Source organism: Trachypithecus francoisi, unplaced genomic scaffold (genome assembly GCF_009764315.1).
Source record: "Trachypithecus francoisi isolate TF-2019V2 unplaced genomic scaffold, Tfra_2.0 Lachesis_group18, whole genome shotgun sequence".
NCBI lineage: Eukaryota > Metazoa > Chordata > Mammalia > Primates > Cercopithecidae > Trachypithecus > Trachypithecus francoisi.
This window is the reverse complement of record NW_022681463.1, coordinates 66,768,902-66,795,109: the sequence shown is the minus strand read 5'-3', so window position 1 is coordinate 66,795,109 and position 26,208 is coordinate 66,768,902. Positions and strand designations below refer to the sequence as shown.

The 26,208-nt window shown below is 38.9% G+C and overlaps 1 long non-coding RNA gene across 1 annotated transcript in view; it reads left to right on the top strand.

Moving 5' to 3' along the window:
- LOC117063234 overlaps window positions 1-26,208 on the top strand; it is a 244,373-nt gene that overhangs the window by 135,688 nt on the left and 82,477 nt on the right. The window contains exon 5 of the long non-coding RNA XR_004428825.1: window positions 11,109-11,249. This is a non-coding gene — a long non-coding RNA (uncharacterized LOC117063234). The remainder of the gene's footprint in view (window positions 1-11,108; window positions 11,250-26,208) is intronic.

Here is a 26,208-nt window from a genome sequence, read left to right as displayed (position 1 = left end):
TTAGACAGTGAGAGGCTTCCCAACTATGGCTCTTTCTTCACAGGTGCAGGTGTTTTCAAGATTATTATTATTTTCATCCATGTTTAACCGACCTTGACTTCTTGCCATTCCCTCTCTGGTAGCAGGATCTGAGTAATGCATTAAGTAATGGATTAAAGTGTCTGGAATAACTAATGCAGTTCTAGGAGTCAATTTAGACCTATGGTATATGCACCTGAGATGAGCTGAATCAATACAATAAAGTCCTCTCAGATGGCTGCTGAGTGGCCAGGGGAGGCATACATCGTGCCTAGGTACCATGTTTCTATCCCCTCAGTCACTGCAGGTTTTGGATCTGTGGGAAGGCAGAATGGGGCATGCAGTGCTTTGTGATGGTTGCGTTGGGTTGCCGTTGTTTGATTTAACATGTATCATGCCTTTCTTTCCTCATCTGTGAAATGGCAATAACAGGGGAAGCTGCATCATAAGGTGTTTGAGGGGATTAAATACAATCATCACGCGTGCACAGGGCTTAGCAAAAACTAGACTCGGGAAATACCGCAGCAGTGCAGTGTTGGCTGTTACAATTTTTCTTTTACTTTCATTATTTGATTGGCACTTTGGCCTTTGGACTGAGTTCCTTTGTTCTCAAGGGAATTGCTTAAAACGAAGGTAAAACTCTGAGTGGCAAGTGAAGTTTCCACTGTAGAGAGTGACAAATCAGTTTGAGCACGTGTGGATGTGGATTCTGCAGGGGACATTCTGTGGGGAACATGGTCGTCCGTTAGGGCTCCATGAGGCTTTGCTCTGTCGTGGCTGAGAGCCAAGGGCTGCTTTGTCCTCTAGAACCCAGGCTCCCGTGAACTGGCTCACAGGACAAAGGGCAGAGCTCAGGTAGTGGCCATCAGGCCCTATCTGGTTGAATCTCCATCAAGCAGATTTATTTAAAACACAAAGAGATGCAGACTTGGCTGGCAGAATTGGAAGTCAGCCACACCCGTGTGACCCCATATTGTGGCCTAACAGGATGACTCCATGAGACACAGTGAAACTAGGTTGACCTTATGAATGCAAGTTGTGTGGGCTTGCAGAGAAAAGCTGAAAAGTTCAGATAAAATTCTGGGAATTTGAGTGATATGTTTTTCTAGTTACTCTTGAAAATCCATCTCTTTGATGGGTCCTAGTAAATTTTAGACCTTAGAAGCCAGGCCTTAATTAGGAAATTTCAACCGTCCACTTAATTAACAACTATTCATGGCTGTATGTCAAGCATGTGCTTAGTCAGCTGGGACCCCGCGATTCTCCTCTTTTGGAGCTTACATTTTAGGTGGGAGACAGACAGTAAATGAATGAAAAAAGAAAGAAAAGTACTGTAAAATATTACATGCTATGAAGGAATAACATGCTAGAGAACATTTGTCAGACTCTTGACCTTTCTGTGTTGCAGCTAAGGATGGAAATAATGTTCTATGGTAAAGATTGTGGAGTGAATCCTTCTCATTAAGTGTTGATACCGGCTTGGTCTTTCCTCTTAGGTTGTACAATTGGACTGAGACAGTGCTCTCTATTGCTGTTATTATTTTAGTTGTGAATAATGACGTTGCTAGGGCCCAAGTCTTTGCTAGCTGTTATAATTACTATTTTTATTCTTATTGTCAGAAAACACAGCTTTACAAACTGATTTGCTCACAGACTGCTTCCTCCTCAGCCCCAGTAAGAATCTCGTGAATCTTGTGTTTCCCAGAACACATTCTGGGAAACAGTGTTTCAGAAAATGCAATACCGATGGGCCTGTATTATGAATTTCCAAAGAGCGGTGAGTATGTCTTCAAAGAGAAATATTCCAGATGAGATATCTGCACTTGTTGGCTAACCTAGGTTGTTGAATGCCTGGTTAAGGTCACCTATTTTTGGCTCATCATCTACCCCCATTAGTCAATGTTGTTGCAAACTAAAAATAGTCTCTCAAAACAAAACAAAACAAAACAAAAACAACAGATATTTAAGGGCAAACAAATAAATTCCATTGTACAGTTTTATGTAAAATAAATAAATATAAGGTAGCCTTGTTTCTAAAGTTTGCAAAAGGATAAAATGATACAGAAATTCCTTTGGGGAAATACTGTGCATGTCACGACATGCTGTTTCTCTTTTCCATCCTTAGACTTTTTTTTTTTTTTTTTTTTTTTTTTTTGAGACGGAGTCTTGCTCTGTCACCCAGGCTGAAGTGTGGTGGCCGGATCTCAGCTCACTGCAAGCTCCGCCTCCCGGGTTCACGCCATTCTCCTGCCTCAGCCTCCCGAGTAGCTGGGACTACAGTCGCCCGCCACCTCGCCCGGCTAGTTTTTTGTATTTTTTAGTAGAGACGGGGTTTCACCGTGTTAGCCAGGATGGTCTCGATCTTCTGACCTCGTGATCCACCCGTCTCGGCCTCCCAAAGTGCTGGGATTACAGGCTTGAGCCACCGTGCCCAGCCATCCTTAGACTATTTTAGTTCTTAAAAGATTTTTAAATTAAATTCTTTGCTTAATGTATTTTAAAATATTATAATAGGTGTAAAGAGAATTGACTGGTGCATCCACTTGGCTCTCTGGGATGTGGGGGTGCTGTCGGAGGCTGCTGGCTATGTCCCAGGGTAACTGAATGCTGATTGAGGAGACTTGAATTGAAGCTAACTTCACCACTTTCTAGCTTTCAGCAAGCCTCTTAAACTCTCTGGGCCTTTTTTCTTCTATAAGAGGACGAAAGCACCCATGTTACTGGGATGCTGAGAAGACTAAAGTGAGATAATGTTATGTGAAAGTACCTTGCAAACTATCAAGTCTGAAATTATAATCTGGTTTAGTCTGTGCACTTGGTTGTGATTGCATTGTATTGGGAGAAGGCTGTTGTTGGACCTGGGCTGAGTGATTAAGTCCCGAATTTTGAGAACAGGGGATGAAGGGTCTCCACAATAGAACAGAAGAAGGAAAGGAGAATGGACCTGAGTGAGCGTTAGTGTGGGAAGGGAAGCGGATATTCACAAGAAGTAAGGCAATTCAGGGAACACACATTTTCATTGAGCTTAGGGACAGAACAGAATATGCACTCACTGGTATATATTTTTCAAACATGTATTGAAGTAGGGTGACATTAGGTGAGTAATGTTAGGGTAAATACAATTAAGTATAATTCCATTATCCCTGAAAAACATATTAAAAAGAAACATAGTTCCATTTTCAGTCGTGCGGACAAACAAGATAACCTGAAGCCCTCCTGCTAAAAACACTTGGAAATGCCAGCTAGACTATAACAGACATTTTTTTAAAGTGCATAGTTGAGCTCTCAAGAAAGTAAGAGAAACACCCAGGGATACAAAATAGAGAGGAATCTGAAAATTAGAGTAGTGACAGGTGGGTGTTGTTTTGGCTGGCTTTTATTTTCAGTAATTGGAGAGTTTGGGTTTAATAGCCTTGCAGGTTCTTAGACAAGGCATGAGGCTGTCAAGAAGTGAGTTGTTGGACCTGAGATCCCTCCCTGTACCTGCCTAAAGGTGACACCTGCGAATCCTGTTCTCCACTCCCTGATTGCTTTGAGTCTCTTTCCTTTCACTCGTTCTGCAATTTATTCAACAAATATTCATTCGGTATTTTCTCTGTGGCCAGCACTGCTCTAGATTTTGTTAGCGGGGGATTCTAATCATTCCTACCTCACTCTGTATGAGTCAAGGTATGATTGCATAACAAAGTGTGTTGAAGACTAGATTTCTATACAAACCTATTACAATCCTGTAAGAGTTGCGTGGATAAAGTACTGATCTCAGCCCTGCTGCTCCTTGGTGAGGCCTTCAGTCACTTCCTGAACCTCTCCAGCAGGAGCCAGATTGGCTTCAGGATATAGGGTACATCCTCCTTAATCCTAGGAAATAGTTGTTTTCAATCGCCCTGGATCTCAGCATGTGCCTTCTCATTCCTGAGGGCAGCAGCCTCTGTAACAGAGTGTGTGAAGCCTTGGAGACCCACGCCAAGAGGGTGGGCTTTCAGCAGAGGTTGACTCCTGGGGTTCTCAGTCACCCCATATCTTCATTTCCTCAGGAACTGCCCCCACCACCACTGGTTCAGGGGTCTGATGGATATCACAGAGGGCCCCCAGAGATGTGAGGCTGTTTTTCAGATCCTAGAATTGGAGATAGAAGGAAGACAAGAGAAGACCAATGAGCTTGACTTGTGAAATTCAAGGGTAGAGGGTAAGGAGAACTCTGAGAGCCAGAGTGTTGGCACCCCCATCCTCGTGCAAAGGTTTATCATCACCAGGTTAATCCTTCTGAAGAGAAAGGCACAATGCAGAGGAGCCCTCCCCCTCCCACTGCTGAAAGTCTGGCAATGTCAGATACAGTCCAGTTCTTATAATTTGGGGTGCTGTAGGGCTGCTGGCTGGTATCTCAAGTGCCTGCTTTGAGACAGAGTAATGAAACAGGAACTTGGGGGAGTTACTCTCTGAACCTCCCATGGGGGATCGAGTTTCTCCCATAGAGGCCTTGCTGCTGGAGTCTCAGGCCTGTAAGAAGAAATTCTAGTTTTTGAGTAATTTAAGTGGTAACTTTAAGTTCACTGAGAGTTGCACTGAAGGCCAACTTTTCCCTCTAGTATACTTATTCAAGAGTAATGATTTGTTGGCAAAAAAAAAAAAAAAACAAGTGTAAAGGCCTAGGCTGCAGTAGTTGGAGCCCATCTGTCTACGGCCTTTTTTCAAAGCTTGGGAAAACTGAACTTGTGGATAGGCTCAGTTGGAGTTTGGGTCATTGGGGAACCATGGTTGACAACTATTTACTGTTCAGTCAAGAATATGTTTTCAGGTCATTTGTTCAGCTGTGTGGTTCCCCTTTGGGGCATGGGCTACTTAAAATTTTGTAGAAAAATAAATCCATCTCCCTTTAAAGACTGGCTTCCTTGTTTTTGTTAGAAGGCAGCGTAGATTTTGACGCCAGACAGATATGTATCTGTACGTTTGGGCATTGCCACTTACTAGTTATATGAACTCAACTATATCTCTTAAATTTTCTTAATTTCCTTACCCTTAAGATGTGGATGCTTGGCTTATTCCAACAGAAATTGGATGTGTTGGGATTTTGGTAACTTCTATTTTTGTGTGTGTGTGCTTCTCCGGGCACTTTAATACAAAGTGTAAAATCAGGCGTACTCTTAGCTCCTTGTTAATTTCTTCTGGCATGCAAACAGAGAGGTGAAGTTCAAGGGTAGGGGTGTATACTAAGTAGACAAGGACCCGCAAGCCTAGCTCTGGGACTGGGGGAAGCTGCCATACAGAGCAGCAATTTCCTGTTGGAAATCCATACACAGGACTTCTCTCAGAGACATTGTCCGTAGATAATGCTCAGAACAACTCAAAACTAGCAAAGCAACCAGAAGAAAAACATAAATTCGGTTTGACAGTGTTAAAGTGGCACTTGGCAGAATCAGTTTTACAAATCACTAGGTTAAGCAATGTTCAATACAAGTTTGGAGTAAATGAACACTCGCTATGCAGAGCCAAAGATTCATTTATATATTCATACATTGAGTAATTAGATATTTACTGAGCCACTGCCAGGTGCCAAGGCCAGCTCTCAATCCAGGGTGTTTTAGTGAAGACCACAAAGAGCTGCCCTCCCAGGGCGCAGTTCCAGTCAGGGAAACAGACAAATTAAGAAATAAAAATGTGACATAATAAGCAGTGATAAGATGTTTGAAAAAAAGTCAAGCAGGGAAAGGGATTAGGGAGTTGTTTTTTTCAACAGAGAGGTCAAGGAAAGCCTCTCTGAGGAGATGATGTTTGATCAGAGACCTGGATCAAATGAAGAAATGACCAACTTATGGGAAGATCAGAGGGGAGCAACACCAATAGCCATAAACCAGGATTGTCCCAGGAAAACTAACACCTGTGATTACCCTATAGACCAAGGTGAGGACTTTGGATTTTATTCTAAGTGTGAGGAGAAGCTTCAGGGAGGGACATGATCTGATTTGTGTTTCAAAAAGACCTCTCTGGAAGGTAGACTGCAGATACAGGGAAACCAGTGAAGAGGCCATTGCAGAAGCCCAGGTGGGAGATAACAGCTCAGCTTCACATTGGGTTTAGCTTACATCTTTTTTTTTTTTGAGACAGAGTCTCACTCTGTTGCCCAGGCTAGAGTGCAGTGGTGCAATCTCCGCTCACTGCAAACTCCGCCTCCTGGGTTCACGCGTCAGCCTCCTGAGTAGGAGTAGCTGGGACTACAGGCGTCCGCCACCACGCCTGGCTAATTTTTTCTTTTTTGTATTTTTAGTAGAGACGGGTTTTCACCGTGTTAGCCAAGATGGTCTCGATCTCCTGACCTTGTGATCCGCCCCCCTTGGCCTCCCAAAGTGCTGGGATTACAGGTGTGAGCCACCGCGCGCGGTAGGCTTACATCATTTTTACTAGGCTACACAGAACTCATCCTGAGGCTCGCCCTGTCATTCTTTCCCAAAGCAGAATTGTTTGCTCTAAATATTAAAGAAAATCAGAGGCTCATTGATTCCAAGGACGGTGCTGGGCTGGTGGAGGATGTGGGTGTCCCTGCAATGTCTCACTGCTCTACCTCTCTTGTCCTCCCTGAGCAGCATAAAGGTCTCAACCCCTCTTCATGCTCTTCATTGTCATTGTAGGTTATTGGTTCCAGAATGGAATGTCCTCTCCTTTTCTCTTTCTGTTTGTAAATCAAAAATTCCTTTTGTCTTCCAAAGTAATTTTGAGCATGCAGCAATTGTATCTCTAAACAGCTCCATCAGGGACATTCTGTATTTTGTTGGAGTTGATCCAAAGGTCCTGATAGATGAATTTAGAATTGTCTTTTAATGGTCCTCAGAAGAGTTTTATTAGGTACATGGTGGACCTGGGGAAACTTGTTGAGACTTGTAGGTTATATAATTCTTTTAGCTTCATTGCTAGAATGCTTGGGACTTTTAACCATGACTTCATTGCTCCTGAATATGGGTTTCATGCATCTGGTTGCTTGGCTGTTTTCAGAAAGCAGGGGTAATAGTCCCATTAATGTATCATCTTTTCCATGATTAGAAAAGAAACCTGAGAATGCTTTCCTAGCAAGTATGTAGACACAGTTTCCTCTAACACCTGTTCTTTCAAGTCATGAGACATTTGAAAATAACTCCACAAGTTCCTGCATCTGAGCCTGTCTTTTGAATATCTATTTGAGCAACATGAAGTTTTGCTAGTGTGAGCTAATGTCAGCATGCACCCTCTTCCCCACTGCCTGTGGATTCAAGTACGGCAAAGGCCTGTTGATTTGGAATGACTTATTTTGATTCTGTATCATTAATCAACAGATGTGTAAACAGATTTTTAAAAGTAAAATGCCTAATGTCATACTGCTATTACATTAAGGAGCTAGGATTCTGATTCCCTATTCTAAACATTCATCCACACTGTGATGCTTTGGAAAATTTAAAAATTATGCAACAATGCACTCTGATTGTGAAAGAAATGAGAAAACATAGATGGAGAAAAAGAAATGAACCTCAGAAATTCCACTATTCAGCGATAACCACTGTTAACATTTTCAGGCACTTCTTTTCAGATTTTTTTTTCTACAAAATATAATTGCAAATGCATTTTCAAAGATACTGCTTTACAGTTTCCTTTTTCCCCTTTAATAATATTTTGGGTTTTGTTCATGTTCTTCTAAATCAGAACATAGATCTACATTATCATTTTAAAAACTTGCAGTGTTTTCCTTTCTAGGATGCAAGTACTATTTATTAAATATTTCATTATTTGTTTTCTCCTCCTGAGCTTGACTACTGTATTAGTCTGTTCTCATGCTGCTAATAGAGACATACCTGAGACCGGGTAATTTATAAAGGAAAGAGGTTTAATTGACTCACAGTTCCACATGGCTGGGGAGGCCTTGCAATCATGGTGGAAGGCAAGGAGGAGCAAAGTCACATCTTACATGGATGGCAGCAGGCGAGAGAGCTTGTGCAGGGGAATTCTCTTCATAAAACCATCAGCTCTCCTGTGACTTATTCAGTATCAGGAGAACAGCACAGGAAAGACCTGTCCTCATGATTCAATTACCTCCCACTGGGCGCCTCCATGATACGTAGGAATTATGGGAGCTACAATTCAAGATGAGATTTGGGTGGGGACACAGCCAAACCATATCAACTACCAATTGATTAACCAAATCCCTCAGTTTTAGGACATTTATTGAATGTTAATAATAGTTTAAGTTTGCACTATGCACTTTACATATGTTATTTTATTTAGGTAACTTGCTTATAATTTCTTGATATTACTGACTATCCTTATTCTTTATATATATTTCTGTAGGACTGTACACTGATTATTTAAGGGCTTTTCATAAATATTGCCAGAGTATGCTCCAGAAAGGTTCTAACAGTTTACATTCACAAAGCACAAAGCATCCAGAGTGTTTAATTCTCTACATCTACACAATCAATTGGTATTATCAGCTTTTAAAATCTTTTCTAATCTTCTAAGGAAAAACAGTAACTCATTCTTTCACCTTGGAATTCTTTGATCACTAGAGAAGCAGAATTTTGTCTCTTGATGTATTCATATTTTTCCATAAAAATATTTTAAATCCTATATATTTGAACATATTAGAAAGTATACTTTGGACGGGCATGGTGGCTCATGCCTGTCATCCCAGCACTTCGGGAGGCCAAGGCTGTAACTATAGGCGCCTGCCACCATGCCTGGCTAATTTTTTGTGTTTTTACAAAGCAATGCTACAGTTAATATCTTTTTACATATGTCTTTACAAAGAAATTGATTTTTATGGAACACACAGGAATGTTATTGCTAAGTGGCCTAAGTGTGGGTATGTGTTTTACCTCTAAGAAATGATACCAGATTGCTTTGCCCAAAGGTCCAAACACGTCCCCTTCCCACAAGCAATCTCAGAGAGTACCCATTTCATTACGTCCAGCCAGCAATAGCTGTTATGGCATTTCAAATTGTTATCAGTCTGATGGGTGTAGTGATAATCATATTGTTACTGCAATTTGCATATCCATGGTTATTACTTGTGAATTTGTATATCTTTTCATTTGTTTGTTTGCCACTGATTTACCCATCTGTGAATTGTCTTTGCCCGTTATTTTATTGGGTTACTTGTTTCTTATGTATTTGTAAGAGATTTTTGCATACCATAAATACACTTTTATTTTATTTTCTTTTCGAGATGGAGTTTTGCTCTTGTTGCCCAGGCTGGAGTGCAATGGCGTGATCTTGGCTCACTGCAATCTCTGCCTCCTGGCTTCAAGTGATTCTCCTGCCTCAGCCTCCCGAGTAGGTGGGATTACAGGTGCCTGCCGCCACACCTGGCCAAATTTTGTATGTTTAGTAGAGACAGGGTTTCACCATGTTGGCCAGGTTGGTCTTGAACTCCTGACTTCAGGTGATTCACCTACCTCAGCCTCCCAAAGTGCTGGGATTACAGGCGTGAGCCACCACGCCTGGCTGAAAATCTGCTAATTTTAAAAAATATTTATTTTGAATTCAGAAATTAGAACAAATTTAAAAATTAATTTTATAATTTTTTACTACAATTGTTGATTTTTTTTCTATGCATGCAGGTATACAATCATGTAACCACCAAAAATAGTTTTTTTTCTCATCTTTTCCAATACTTCTGCCAGTTATTTGGTTTCATGCTATATATACTATAATACCTGTAATAGCATTAAAATAATATGAAACAGATCATCTTTATCTAGTTATGATTTTAAAATTTGCTGCTAGCTTTTAGAAAATTTCTTTGTTGAATTTAAGTGGTTTCTTTCTAGCCCTATTTTAGTTAGGACTGGCTACTGAATTTCGTCAAATGCCTTTTAAGTATTTGTTGATAGGACATGTGCTTTTATCTTTTACTTTTTTGCTGTACTTAATTCAATGGATGTATTAATTTCCTGATATTAACCAACCTGTTATTCCTGAAATAGACTCTACTTAGTCTTTTGATATATTGCGAGATGCTCTTTGCTAATACTTATTTAGAATTTTTGCTTTTATAGTTTTATAAGTCAGATTTATTTCCAGTTTCCTATTTTGCTTCTATTTTTATTGAGTTTGGACATTGGATTTTAAAATTCTGTTCCAATGGTCTATGTAACTATTTTTATACCAGTATCATACTATTTTGGTTACTATGGTTTTGTAATATATTTTGAAATCAGAAAGTATTGATGTTTCCAGCTTTGTTCTTCTTGATAAAGATAACTTTGGTTATATAGGGTCCTTGGGTAAAGAAAATGTGGCACATATACACCATAGAATACTATGCAGCCATAAAAAAGGATGAGTTCATGTCCTTTGCAGGGACATGGGTGAAGATGGAAACCATCATTCTCAGCAAACTATCACAAGAACAGAAAACCAAACACCGCATGTTCTTACTCATAAGTGGGAGTTGAACAATAACACAGGGACACAGGGAGGGGAACATCACACACTGGGGCCTGTTGCGGGGGTCGGGGGCTAGGGGAGGGATAGCATTAGGAGAAATACGTAATGTGGGTGACGGGTTGAGGGGTGAAGCAAACAACCATAGCACGTGTATACCTATGTAACAAAACTGCACATTCTGCATATGTACCCCAGAACTTAAAGTAAAAACAAATAGTATGTGTAATAGGGTCTTTTGTGATTTTAGGATTGTTTTTTCTTTTTCTGTAAAGAATGCCATGCGTTGAATTTGTGGATCACTTTGGACATTTTTACAACATAAATTCTTCCAACCCATGAACAAGGGTTTTCTTTCCATTGGTCTGTGTCTTTAATTTAATCATGAAAGTTTTACAGTTTTCAATGTACAAATCTTAACCTTTTTGATTAAGTTTATTCATATTTTTTTTTTTGCTATTGTAAATGGGATTGTTTTCTTAATTTCCTTTTTGAATAGTTCGTTAATATATAGAAATATCATCTATTTTGTGTGTTGTTTTTGAATCCTGCAACTTTACTGAATTTATCAGTTCTTTCTGTGGAGTCTTTAGGATTTACTTTATATAAGAGCATATAATTTGCAAACATAGGCAATTGTACTTCTTTCTGATTTGGTTGCCCATTACTTTTTTTTTTTTGTCTAGTTGCTCTGGCTGTATCAAATAAAAGTATCAAGAGTGAGCATCCCTGCCTTGTGTTGAATCACAGAGGAAAACCTTTCAGTTTTTCTCCATTGATTATGATGTTAGCAGTGGGCTTTCACATGTGGGCTTTATTGTGTTGAGGTAAGTTCCTTCTGTAACCATTTTGTTGAGTTTTTATCATGAATGATGTTGATTTTGTCAAATGCTTTTTCTGCATCCATTGAAATGTTCGTGTAGTTTTTATCTTTCATTCCGTTAATATGATGTAGCACATTGATTGATTTGCATATATTAAACCAGCCTTGCATCCCAGGAATAAGTTCCAATTGTTCATGATGTATAATCTTTTTGATGTGTTGTTGAAAACAGTTTGCTAATATTTTATTAAAATTTTTGCATCCATCAGAGATATCAGCCTTAGTTTTCTTTTCTTGTGGTATATTTGTTTGGCTATGGTATTAAGGTGATGCTGGCCTCGTAAAATGTGTTTGGAAGAATTCCCTCTAGTTACGTTTTTTGGAAAAGTTTAAGAAGGAATATTATTAATTCTTCTTTGACTGTTTGGTAGAACTCAGCTGTGAGGCCATCTGGTCCTGAGCTTTTCTTTGTTGGGAGGTTTTCAGTTACTACTTCAATCTCTTTATCTGTTATGGGTTTGTTCAGGCTTTCTATTTTTCCCTAATTAAATCTTTGTGGTTTGTGTTTTCCTAAGAATTTATCCATTTCCTTGAGGTTATCCAATTTGTTCATACATAATTGTTTGTAATAGTCCCTTAATGATTCTTTTAATTTGTTAGGGATCTGTTGTAATGTCTCCACTTTAATTTCTGATTTTATTTATTTAATTATTCTTTCTTTTTTATAGTTAGTCTGGCTAAGGGTTTGTCGATTTCAACTTTTCAAAAAATCAACTCTTGTTAATTTTCTCTATGATTTTTTCTATTCTCTATTTGATTTATTTCTGCTCTAATCTTTATTGTTTCCTTCTGTCTGCTAATTTTGATATTGCCATTATGTATCAATTTGGGGAGAATAATTTTGAGTCTTCCAAACTAGTTTGGTATGTATCTCTAATTGTGTAAATATTCTTTAATTTTTCTCAGTAATATTTTATATTTTTCTGTTTATAGATCTTGCAATCTTTTACTTAATTTATCCCTAAGTATTTTTTATGCAATTACACATATTTTAACATTTCAATTTCCAATGTTCATTGATTTTCTATTTTCTTAAATGTTTGTAGAATTGACCAATAAAAGCATCTGGGCCAGGAGTTTTCTTTGGGAAGGTTTTTATCTATAAATTAACCTTTTGATATAGATATAGGATTAATGAGGTTACCTATTTTTTTCTTGAATGAGCTTTGATAATTTGTACATTTCAAGAAATTTGTCCATTTTTTCCTTATGTTGTTGAAATTATTGACATAAAATTGCTCATAGTATTCCCTTATCATTTTAATAACTGTCAAATTTGTAGCATTGTTATTTTTCTTGTTCCCAATATTGTTAATTTGTTAAAGTATGATTTCTATAAATGGCATGTGGTTAGGTTGTGTTCTTTAATACAGCCTGACAATTTCTGCTTTTTAATTAGGATGTTTAGACTATTTACTTTTTTTTTTTTTTTTTTGAGATGGAGTCTCGCTCTGCCGCCCAGGCTGGAGTGCAGTGGCCGGATCTCAGCTCACTGCAAGCTCCGCCTCCCAGGTTTACGCCATTCTCTCGCCTCAGCCTCCCAAGTAGCTGGGACTACAGGCACCTGCCATCTTGCCCGGCTAATTTTTTTTTTGTATTTTTTTGGTAGAGACGGGGTTTCACCGTTATTTACTTTTAATGTTATTACTTTTAATGTTATTACTGATATGATTAGGTTTCTTTAAAATTATTTTATATTTTTAGAGACAGGGTATTTCTCCATTGACCAGGCTGGAGTGCAGTGGAGTTTGAGTGCAGCCTCGAACTCCTGGGCTCAAGCAATCTTCCCATCTCAGCCTCCCTAATAGCTGGAATTACAGGCATGAGCCACCATGCCCAGCTAGTTTTTAAAAAAAGTTTTGTAGAGATGGGACCTTGCTATGTTGACCAGGTTGGTCTCAAACTCCTAGCCAAGAGTGATCCTCCCACCTTGGCCTCCTGAAGTGCTGGACAGATGTAAGCCATGGTGACTGGCAGATATGGTAAGATTTATATCTATGTTTCTATTTGTTTATCTGTTTTTTTATTCCACCTTTCCTTGTTTTAGTTATTAAGATATTTTGAGGCACTAAAAGTCTTATTCATGTAAAATCAGAACTTCAATTTTATATTGAATCCAAAATTTCTTCCCTTACCCTGTGCAGATGATCAGTGGCTCAAGGACACTTTCCTTCTCCCGGATCTTTTATTTTTCTTCCCCCACTCTTTCCAATGCTCAGGCTTCTCAAGGGGTTGGATTGGGAGAAGCTTGATCAGAGTGAAGAAGGCCATGACTCTTTTTATTCAACAGTAGCAAGAGCAACCCAAAATCTTTGTTTTTACATTGTTTATGGAAGTTTTGAGTGTTTAGCTAATTGAAAGCTTTAGCTATTAAAAAGAAGACCCTGGTATTAGTCTCTTTACAACTGTTGCAAGCCTGTTGAATTTGAATGCTAAGAGACGATGTATGTTAGAGCTTGGTGTACAGTTGCCTACCTTAAATAGATTAGGCATTAGTAATTTAATTCTTCACTGAGTTTTACCATTCTGAACTAAGATACCATGTTGTTAAAGTAATGAGAGCTATAGTAACACAGCAAGAAAAAAACTTAATAAAAGTTTTTATTTTTATTCTTATTTTTTTGGAGATAGGGCTTTGCTCTGTCACCCAGACTGGAGTGCAGTGGCACCATCTTGGCTCACTGTAACCTCTGTCTTCCAGGCTCAAGCAATCCTCCCACCTCAGCCTCCTGTGTAGCTGGGACTACAGGCACATGCCACTATGCCCAGCTAATTTTTGTGTTTTTTATAGAGACAGGGTTTTGCCATGTTGCCCAGGTTGGTCTCAAACTCCTGGGCTCAAGCTATCTGCCCACCTCAGCCTCCCAAAGTGCTGGAATTACAAGCATGAGCCACTATGCCCAGCCAATAAAATTATGTTAACATCTATGTAATGTCCAATATTGGTTCTCTTTCAATAGATAATTCTCTTCTAAGTAGTCATTTATAGCTCTTTCTTGGGCTTCTTCCATCTGTGGCTCTGCCATCTCTGACCTAGGACTTCTAAGGTTGCCACACCCATCTACATCAAACTGACATTGCTCCAGAAATTTTATATGCTAAGTCCTGGGGATGGTATACATCACTTCTGTTCATATTTCATTGGCTGGCCTTCAGTTATGGCTAACTTCAAGGGAGGCTGGGAAATTGGGGCAAGAATAGAAAATGCTTGGTGAAGAGCTAGCTAGTCTCTGTGTAGGAGTGTTTTTTGTTATAAGGATTTTACATATTTAAATTTAAAAGTCCATGAACACGGTTTTTCATCTCTGTCTTCTGTGGTAGTATGTTGACATCATATGGCCAGGTCACTCACCACTTCCTCCCCCCACCAGCCCAACATCCTCAGTCTCAATAAGGATGTTTCTTGGGGAGGGGGAAGGTAGCTCATTACACTAACACCAAATCTCTCAGAAGTTGCAAAGCTTGGATTTTTAAGAAAATGTAAAGGGACTAAAGCTTTACAATGAACATCTTAAACAGAAAAGAACAGATTTAATAGAACTCTTATTAAAGTCAAGCAGTAATATCTTCATACTTCTTGCTGAGAATTTTTTTCTTTTTCTTCAACTCTTGAATGTCTTTTTAATGATTTTTAACAATTTAAATGTAGAAACATATGTTCTATTTTCTAGAGGTCTGATTTTAGACAAAAAGGCATTTGTATAAAGAATCCTTTAGAGTGTTTATACATGACTCTATGTTTAGTATTTTTCTTACAAATCTCAATCCCCTGGAGTCATGGGGCACTCAGAGCCCAGGGACTCAAGTTCACCATTAGTTTAATGGTTTTGACCTCTGCTCTAAAGTGAATTTGTACAGAGAGTCATGCCTTGCATGTCCTAGAGTCATTAGCTTGGCATGAAATGGTTCTATTGCTTATGTTGCAGTATAATTGTTTCTGAATTGGGCTTCTGTAAAATGATTATGTCTACTCGAAGACCTGAAGAATTTAAGAGCAAACTGCTCATGGGGCGACAGCATTTGAGGGCTGGCAACTGGATAATCTCATGTGTAAATCAGAACCTAACTTTCTCTACTCATTTAGTTACCTAGGGTACTGGCTCACTTAAAGATTTGAGAGGCATGTCTTTTCAAGATTGGTATTTCCCACCATGGCTATGGAAACGGTTCTCTATGTTGGCCAAGCCAGCTCTGAGCAATCTTCTGGGAACTTAACATAGTTTATTATTGAATATTTTGTTCATTAATTTGGGGTCCTTAGTATGTCTCAGCTTTTTGATATAATGTCTCCAATAGTGATATTTATTTTAACGCATATGCTAGAAGCCAAAGCTTCATTAATTTGACAATGATTTGCTACATGCTTACTACAGGCCAGGTGTCTACAATAAAAGATCTGCATCAAATAACTTTTGAATGACAAGGTGACCGTATTCTGGCCAAAGGGAAGACTTAAATTGAATAAATAAATGTTGCAGTATGTTAGAAAATGGTAAATGTCATGAAGGAAATAAATGGGAGTAGGAAGTTTAAGGGCTGGTAGATACTGCAATATTAAATATGGTAGTCAGGGAGGGTGTTATTGATTATGTGACATTTGAACAAAAACTTAAAGGAGCTGAGGAAAGAGCATTCCAGGCAGAGATGAGAGGAAGGATGAGGCCTTTTAAACGGACTTATTTCAGGAACAGCAAAGAAGCCAGCTTGTGTTACTAGTGATAGAGAATGAGGGGACCCTGATAGGAGATGAGGCCAGAGAAGCTGAGTTCTGGGGTGGAAATAGGGTGAGGGGAGCAGAAGAGAGTAAGTTCTGACTAGGAGCAACACCTGAATTTTGTGGCATCCTGGAGGCCAGGCAGAGAAAACCTATGGAGGAGGGAGTGATGGACTATGCTAAAAGATGCTGGTAGGTCACACAAGGCACAGTCTGAGAACTGACCACTGGGCTTAGATTTGCATTGAGTAAGTGTAGTGGGTTCAAGAATGAATGGGAGGACAGAAAGTAAAGATTTTTTTTAAGAGAAGTTTTGCTGCATTAAGGTGGTAGAAATCAGAAGCAAAGTTGAGAGAGCTCTTTTACTTTTAAGAAGGGAGAAATTATATGATGTTTGTATGCTGATGAGAATAATCCAGGGGAGAGGAACAATTGATACAGGAGAAGAGAGAATTGATGAAGGTTAGAGAGGAGGGATCTGATGCATGAGAAGAGAGATTGGCCTTAAATACAAGCACAGCCAGCGCATCCATGAGGAGGGCAAGTCAATGGGCATGGTTGCTGGTAGATGGGTAAATATGGAGATGGGACCATGTGGACTCTTCTAATTGTTGGTAGGTGGGTAAATGTAGAGATGGGAGCAGGTGGACTCTTCTAATTGCTAGGGCTTTCTTAGCACAACAAGGAGCAAGAGCATCAGCTGGGAGCAGGAATGAGAGAGGACTTTGAGGAGAGAGGAGAAGTAATTGTGAGACAGGGGAAATGAATGGGTCAAGGAGTGTTACTGTGATTGCTGAGCAGCATTTTGGTGGTCACGTCGACGAAGGACTTAAAGAAAGGTAAGAATTGAGTTGTGAGAGGTAACCAGGGGTCAGATCTACTAGAGCCTTACGGGCTGTGGTCATGACTTTGGATTTTATTCTGAGTGAGATGGGCAGCTGTTGGAGAATTTGAGCAGTGGAGTGACACTATCTGACTTAGGTTCTAAAAGGATCACTTTGACCACCCTGTGCAGAATATTTTGCAGCAGCAACAGCAGGACAAAAACTAGTTCAGCAGTCTAAGAGAAAGATGATGGTGGCTGCAGCTAAGGTGCAAGTGGCGAAGGGGAGAAAAAGAGTTGGATTTGAGATAAATTTCGAAGGCAGAGCTGACAGGAATTGTCAGTTAAAAGTAGAGTGTGAGAAAGAGGCATTAAGGATGAATTGAAGGTCTAAAATCTTAAGCAATGCATGAATACTAGTGCTAATTAGATATCAGATTTCTTAGTCCCCAATATGCCTATAAGATCAACACCAACTGAGCCGGCATTCTTAGCCATGCAGCAAAATGATCCCCATGTAGACTGAGGCAGTAGTCTCCTTCAGGTTAATGTTGCTAATAGCCTCATATTTCAGACACAAAGGAAGCAGGTTTTGGCATGAACACACTGTGCAGGAGGTTTAAGATGTATAGTTTTTCAAAGTATTTTAGCATATTTTCTTTTAATTTTATAATTCCAAGATACATTAAATAGATACCAATTTAACCTACCCTCTGGAAATAGACTGGAAATTTCTTCGTTCAAAAAATGACAGAATTTAGTTAATAGTCTGGCACTCGTTAGAGTTTTCCCAACAATAAAACAAAGTGTATTTATTTTAATGGGAAGTTCTGCTCTGTCCATTCAGTATTTTAATGTTTTCACTTTTTCCTTCTTTAAAACTTAAAACTATAAAAGTCTGAAAAATGAATATGCCATCAACTTTAAAAATAAAGATGACACTGTGATCCTTCCTTCTTAAAGAACAGCTTGTCCCAATTTTCCCAATCTCTGTTTTCTTGAAATTTCACTTTCTGACTGGCCCAATCTGGCTACATATCCTCTTGCTACTTCATTCTCTTTTATCAGCAAACTTTCAGGATCACTAAAGAATAATTAGTGTCTTTGCTTCCATCTCCTTACACTTAGAGACTTTCAGAGTTTCTGTAATATCTCGCTACACAGAGAAAAGCAAACAAAAGGATGCTAGAACATTTTCCCAAAAAGTGCAGTTTAGTTCTTTTCTTCATCGTGTTTGCAAATGATGCCACTGGGACTGAGGGAGGAAATGAATGTATTGCATAGGAATCTTTGTTCTGTGGTTTGGGGAGATCAAGAAGACCAGTACTACCTGGATATTTTATTAACATCTTCAGTTTGTTTCTTCGAGTCTTCTTGGCTCTCAGCAGAATGAATGATTAATTTCAGGTAAAAAGAAGCAAGTTTTTTATTGCCTTTCCCCATAATCTGACTTTTAGAGTAGACTTGATGGCTCCAGTTATTGGTGCTTTAAATTGTAAACAGTTGTCAGGTTTGTGGATAGGTGGATCAGGAACAGTCACTTGTTATTTCAGAGATAAAGGCAATGTAGTGCAAAAGCTGAGAGCTTGGAATCTGGGGTCTGATAGATTCCAGTGTCACGGCTCTCTAGCTGGCTAGGCCACTTATAATCTCTCTTGGGCTCAATTTACTCATCTGGAAAATGGGGATGGTAATGTTTATTTCATACAGTTGTTACGAGTAAAATAAGTAATGTATCTTAAGCAATTACCACAGTGCCCTGCACATAATAAATACTCCATAGTTGGTAGCTATTTTTATTTTTTATTTTATAAATTTGTAATATAAGGAATATGATTTTAATAATTGCATTATTACATATATCTATTGGGCATATATATCTTATTATATTATATATACATACATACTTATATATACGTGTGTGTGTATGTGTATATATATATATTTATACCGATGTAAGATTCAGATTTTAAAAAATAGTGTTTTACTTTCTCTAAGCACCCCCGAAGGACTACACCAGTAATTCTCAAAATACAGTATCCAGACCAATGGCATCAGCATCTCCTGGAAACTTATTAGAAATTCAACTCTTATAACCCCATTTCAGACCAACTGAATTGGAAACCTTAGGGGCAGAGTTTCATAATGTGCGTTTTAATGAGTCTTTTTAGTAACCCTGATGCACTCTGAAGCTTGAGAAACATTGGAAGAGACTATGTTCTCATCCCAGAATAATGACTTTCAAACTGAAACATCCTTGTAGTTAGGTGGCTCACACCTATAATCCCAACACTTTGGGAGGCCAAGGCAGGAGGATCACTTGAGGCCAGAAGTTCAAGACCCGGTTGGGTAATATAGCAAGATCCTGTTTCTACAAAAATTTTAAAAATTAGACAAGCATGGTGGCTCATGCCTGTAGACCCAACTACTTGGGAATATGAGGTGGGAGCATCACTGAACCCCAGGAGTTGAAGGCTGCAGTGAGTTACGGTTGAGCCACTGTACTTGAGCCTGGGGGTGACAGGGCAAGACACATTCTTGCTTTAGTTGCTGTCTTGTTTCATGTAGTAAATTCTAAGCATCCTGTAAATGCTGAAGTGAAATCAAATGGTAATATTAAAAACACAAGCTCTTTGTTTAATAAATGTCTACTGAGTGCTTACTAGGTGCAAGGCATTGTGTTAAGATGCTTTAATGCACACCTAGTATCATTGTGTTTGGCACAGTGGCTCTCCATTCTTTTGTGTTTGCCTATCTGTCAATCTTTGTGTGCACTGCTTCACTTACTACTGCTTTGTAGTAGCTTTGGGATGTGATGGAACAAATTCCTTATCTTTAATCTCCTTGGCCACTTTTGATCATTTATTCATCCAAATAAAATTCAGATTAAGCATGTTAATTTTCATGACAAGCTATAATATTCACTGGGAATATTTTGTGGGTCAGTTTAGGGAAAATTTGTATTTTCCCTAAAATACAAATTTCCCTAAAATTTTAGGGAAAATACAAATTTTAGATCAGTTTAGGGAAAAATTGATATCTTCATGATATTTTAAGCATTCTGGTAAATGAATGTGATGTATCTTTCCATTTACTTGAGTGTTCCTTTATGTTTTTCATTAAAAGTATATAGTTTCATACTTTCAAGTAATATACTACTTTAGATTTATTCCCAAGAACCTTACAGATTTAAAAAATTCCATTTATTTTGGAGTAGATATTTTAATTTGTCATTCATTTTTGAATTGGTTGTTTCTTGTGTATAGAAATGTCATTGATCTATTTTTTATTAATTGATCCTGTACTCTGCAATTTTACAGAATTCTCTTATTCTAAAAGTTTGTAATTTTCAAAATATTTTCTGTGGACAATAAGTTCTACAATTAATGACAGTTTTGAATCCCTCTTTATTTTTCTCTTATTTCTATTTCTTGTCTTATTGAGTTGGGAAAGACCTCCAGTTAGAAGTTGAACAGTTTTGTAAATAACAGGTGTCTTCATTGTGTTTCTGACTTTAAAGCAGATGCTTCCATCATTGATAGCAAAGTAGGAGGTTTATTTTATATATATATACTTTTTCTTTTCTTCTTCTTCTTTTTTTTTTTTTTGAGACGGAGTTTCGCTTTTGTTGCCTAGGCTGGAGTGCAATGGCAGGATCCCAGCTAACCGGAACCTCCACCTCCCAGGTTCAAGCAATTCTCCTGCCTCAGCCTCCCGAGTAGCCGGGATTACAGGCATGCACCACCATGCCCAGCTAATTTTTGTATTTTTAGTAGAGATGGGGTTTCTCCATGTTGAGGCTGGTCTCAAACTCCTGACCTCAGGTAATTCACCTGCCTCAGCCTCCCAAAGTGCTGGGATTACAGGCATGAGCCACTGCTCTCGGCCTATATATGTACTTTTTCTAGATAAAAGAATTTTTTTTCCTCTTCCTAGTTGTTTAAAACTCTGTATTATATGAGGATGTTGAGCTTTTTATCACATAATATGGTATATTGAGATTTTTTTATTACAGTGTTTACATTTATAGATTTTACATCTATTAATTATCCTTACATTCCTATTTAAAACTTTCTTTTTTTTTTTTTTTTATTATACTTTAAGTTCTAGGGTACATGTGCATGACGTTTATATCATGTATAACTCCCCAATGCAATCCCTCCCTCCTCCCCCCTCCCCATGATAGGCCCCAGTGTGTGATGTTCCCCTTCCCGAGTCCAAGTGATCTCATTGTTCAGTTCCCACCTATGAGTGAGAACATGCGGTGTTTGGTTTTCTCTTCTTGTGATAGTTTGCTAAGAATGATGGTTTCCAGCTGCATCCATGTCCCTACAAAGGATGCAAACTCATCCTTTTTTATGGCTGCATAGTATTCCATGGTGTATATGTGCCACATTTTCTTAATCCAGTCTGTCACAGATGGACATTTGGGTTGATTCCAAGTCTTTGCTATTGTGAGTAGTGCCGCAATAAACATACGTGTGCATGTGTCTTTGTAGTAGAGTAATTTATAATCCTTTGGTATATACCCAGTAGTGGGATGGCTGGGTCATATGGTACATCTAGTTCTAGATCCTTGAGGAATCGCCATACTGTTTTCCATAATGGTTGAACTAGTTTACAATCCCACCAACAGTGTAAAAGTGTTCCTATTTCTCCACATCCTCTCCAACACCTGTTGTTTCCTGACTTCTTAATGATTGCCATTCTAACTGGTGTGAGATGGTATCTCATTGTAGTTTTGATTTGCATTTCTCTGATGGCGAGTGATGATGAGCATTTTTTCATGTGTCTGTTGGCTGTATGGATGTCTTCTTTTGAGAAATGTCTGTTCATATCCTTTCCCCACTTTTTGATGGGGTTGTTTGTTTTTTTCTTGTATATTTGTTTGAGTTCTTTGTAGATTCTGGATATTAGCCCTTTGTCAGATGAGTAGGTTGCAAAAATTTTTTCCCATTCTGTAGGTTGCCTGTTCACTCTGATGGTAGTTTCTTTAGCTGTGCAAAAGCTCTTTAGTTTAATTAGATCCCATGTGTCAATTTTTGCTTTTGCTGCCGTTGCTTTTGGTGTTTTAGACATGAAGTCCTTGCCCATGCCTATGTCCTGAATGGTACTACCTAGATTTTCTTCTAGGGTTTGTATGGTATTAGGTCTAACATTTAAGTCTCTAATCCATCTTGAATTAATTTTCGTATAAGGGGTAAGGAAAGGATCCAGTTTCAGCTTTCTACTTATGGCTAGCCAATTTTCCCAGCACCATTTATTAAATAGGGAATCCTTTCCCCATTTCTTGTTTCTGTCAGGTTTGTCAAAGATCAGATGGCTGTAGATGTGTGGTATTATTTCTGAGGACTCTGTTCTGTTCCATTGGTCTATATCTCTGTTGTGGTACCAGTACCATGCTGTTTTGGTTACTGTAGCCTTGTAGTATAGTTTGAAGTCAGGTAGCGTGACGCCTCCAGCTTTGTCCTTTTGACTTAGGATTGTCTTGGCAATGCGGGCTCTTTTTTGGTTCCATATGAACTTTAAAGCCGTTTTTTCCAATTCTGTGAAGAAAGTCATTGGTAGCTTGATGGGGATGGCATTGAATCTATAAATCACCTTGGGCAGTATGGCCATTTTCACGATATTGATTCTTCCTATCCATGAGCATGGTATGTTCTTCCATTTGTTTGTGTCCTCTTTGATTTCACTGAGCAGTGGTTTGTAGTTCTCCTTGAAGAGGTCCTTTACATCCCTTGTAAGCTGGATTCCTAGGTATTTTATTCTCTTTGAAGCAATTGTGAATGGAAGTTCATTCCTGATTTGGCTCTCTGCTTGTCTGTTACTGGTGTATAAGAATGCTTGTGATTTTTGCACATTAATTTTGTATCCTGAGACTTTGCTGAAGTTGCTTATCAGCTTAAGGAGATTTTGGGCTGAGACGATGGGGTTTTCTAAATATACAATCATGTCATCTGCAAACAGGGACAATTTGACTTCTTCTTTTCCTAACTGGATACCCTTGATTTCTTTCTCTTGCCTGATTGCCCTAGCCAGAACTTCCAACACTATGTTGAATAGGAGTGGTGAGAGAGGGCATTCCTGTCTTGTGCCAGTTTTCAAAGGGAATTTTTCCAGTTTTTGCCCATTCAGTATGATATTAGCTGTGGGTTTGTCATAAATAGCTCTTATTATTTTGAGGTACGTTCCATTAATACCAATTTATTGAGCGTTTTTAGCATAAAGGGCTGTTGAATTTTGTCAAAAGCCTTTTCTGCATCTATTGAGATAATTATGTGGTTCTTGTCTTTGGTTCTGTTTATATGCTGGATTACGTTTATTGATTTGCGAATGTTGAACCAGCCTTGCATCCCAGGGATGAAGCCCACTTGATCATGGTGGATAAGCTTTTTGATGTGCTGCTGAATCCGGTTTGCCAGTATTTTATTGAGGATTTTTGCATCGATGTTCATCAGGGATATTGGTCTAAAATTCTCTTTTTTTGTTGTGTCTCTGCCAGGCTTTGGTATCAGGATGATGTTGGCCTCATAAAAAGAGTTAGGGAGGATTCCCTCTTTTTCTATTGATTGGAATAGTTTCAGAAGGAATGGTACCAGCTCCTCCTTGTACCTCTGGTAGAATTCAGCTGTGAATCCATCTGGTCCTGGACTTTTTTTGGTGGGTAGGCTATTAATTGTTGCCTCAATTTCAGAGCCTGCTATTGGTCTATTCAGGGATTCAACTTCTTCCTGGTTCAGTCTTGGGAGAGTGTAAGTGTCCAGGAAATTATCCATTTCTTCTAGATTTTCTAGTTGATTTGCGTAGAGGCATTTATAGTATTCTCTGATGGTTGTTTGTATTTCTGTGGGGTCGGTGGTGATATCCCCTTTATCATTTTTTATTGCGTCTATTTGATTCTTCTCTCTTTTCTTCTTTATTAGTCTAGCTAGCGGTCTGTCAATTTTGTTTATCTTTTCAAAAAACCAACTCCTGGATTCATTGATTTTTTGGAGGGTTTTTTGTGTCTCTATCTCCTTCAGTTCTGCTCTGATCTTAGTTATTTCTTGCCTTCTGCTAGCTTTTGAATGTGTTTGCTCTTGCCTCTCTAGTTCTTTTAATTGTGATGTTAGAGTGTCATTTTAGATCTCTCCTGCTTTCTCTTGTGGGCATTTAGTGCTATAAATTTCCCTCTACACACTGCTTTAAATGTGTCCCAGAGATTCTGGTATGTTGTATCTTTGTTCTCATTGGTTTCAAAGAACATCTTTATTTCTGCTTTCATTTCGTTATGTACCCAGTAGTCATTCAGGAGCAGGTTGTTCAGTTTCCATGTAGTTGAGCGGTTTTGATTGAGTTTCTTAGTCCTGAGTTCTAGTTTGATTGCACTGTGGTCTGAGAGACAGTTTGTTATAATTTCAGTTCTTGTACATTTGCTGAGGAGTGCTTTACTTCCATTATGTGGTCAATTTTGGAATAAGTGCGATGTGGTGCTGAGAAGAATGTATATTCTGTTGATTTGGGGTGGAGAGTTCTATAGATGTCTATTAGGTCCGCTTGGTGCAGAGATGAGTTCAATTCCTGGATCTCCTTGTTAACTTTCTGTCTCGTTGATCTGTCTAATGTTGACAGTGGAGTGTTGAAGTCTCCCATTATTATTGTATGGGAGTCTAAGTCTCTTTGTAGGTCTCTAAGGACTTGCTTTATGAATCTGGGTGCTCCTGTATTGGGTGCATATATATTTAGGAGAGTTAGCTCTTCCTGTTGAATTGATCCCTTTACCATTATGTAATGGCCTTCATTGTCTCTTTTGATCTTTGATGGTTTAAAGTCTGTTTTATCAGAGACTAGGATTGCAACCCCTGCTTTTTTTTGTTCTCCATTTGCTTGGTAGATCTTCCTCCATCCCTTTATTTTGAGCCTATGTATGTCTCTGCATGTGAGATGGGTCTCCTGAATACAGCAGACTGATGGGTCTTGACTCTTTATCCAGTTTGCCAGTCTGTGTCTTTTAATTGGAGCATTTAGTCCATTGACATTTAAGGTTAATATCGTTATGTGTGAACTTGATCCTGTCATTATGATATTAACTGGTTATTTTGCTCGTTAGTTGATGCAGTTTCTTCCTAGCCTCGATGGTCTTTACATTTTGGCATGTTTTTGCAATGGCTGGTACCAGTTGTTCCTTTCCATGTTTAGGGCTTCCTTCAGGGTCTCTTGTAAGGCAGGCCTGGTGGTGACAAAATCTCTAAGCATTTGCTTATCTGTAAAGGATTTTATTTCTCCTTCACTGATGAAGCTTAGTTTGGCTGGATATGAAATTCTGGGTTGAAAATTCTTTTCTTTAAGAACGTTGAATATTGGCCCCCACTCTCTTCTGGCTTGTAGAGTTTCTGCCGAGAGGTCTGCTGTTATTCTGATGGGCTTCCCTTTGTGGGTAACCCGACCTTTCTCTCTGGCTGCCCTTAAGATTTTTTCCTTCATTTCAACTTTGGTGAATCTGGCAATTATGTGTCTTGGAGTTGCTCTTCTGGAGGAGTATCTTTGTGGCGTTCTCTGTATTTCCTGAATTTGAATGTTGGCCTGCCCTACTCAGTTGGGGAAGTTCTCCTGGATGATATCCTGAAGAGTGTTTTCCAACTTGGTTCCATTTTCCCCCTCACTTTCAGGCACCCCAATCAGACGTAGATTTGGTCTTTTTACATAATCCCATACTTCTTGCAGGCTTTGTTCATTCTTTTTCTTCTTTTTTCTTTTGGTTTCTCTTCTCGCTTCATTTCATTCATTTGATCCTCAATCGCTGATACTCTTTCCTCCAGTTGATCGAGTCGGTTACCGAAGCTTGTGCATTTGTCACGTATTTCTCGTGTCATGGTTTTCATCTCTGTCATTTCGTTTATGATCTTCTCTGCATTAATTAATCTAGCTGTCAATTCTTCCACTTTTTTTTCAAGATTTTTAGTTTCTTTGCGCTGGGTACGTAATTCCTTCTTTAGCTCTGAGAGGTTTGATGGACTGAAGCCTTCTTCTCTCATCTCGTCAAAGTCATTCTCTGACCAGCTTTGATCCGTTGCTGGCGATGGGCTGTGCTCCTTTGCAGGGGGAGATGCGCTCTTATTTTTTGAATTTCCAGCTTTTCTGCCCTGCTTCTTCCCCATCTTTGTGGTTTTATCTGTCTCTGGACTTTGATGATGGTGACGTACTGATGGGGTTTTGGTATAGGTGTCCTTCCTGTTTGATAGTTTTCCGTCTGACAGTCAGAAGGACTGTCTGTTGGTCTGTTAGAGATTGCTTGAGGTCCACTCCAGACCCTGTTTGCCTGGGTATCAGCAGCAGAGGTTGCCGAAGATAGAATATTGCTGAACAGCGAGTGTACCTGTCTGATTC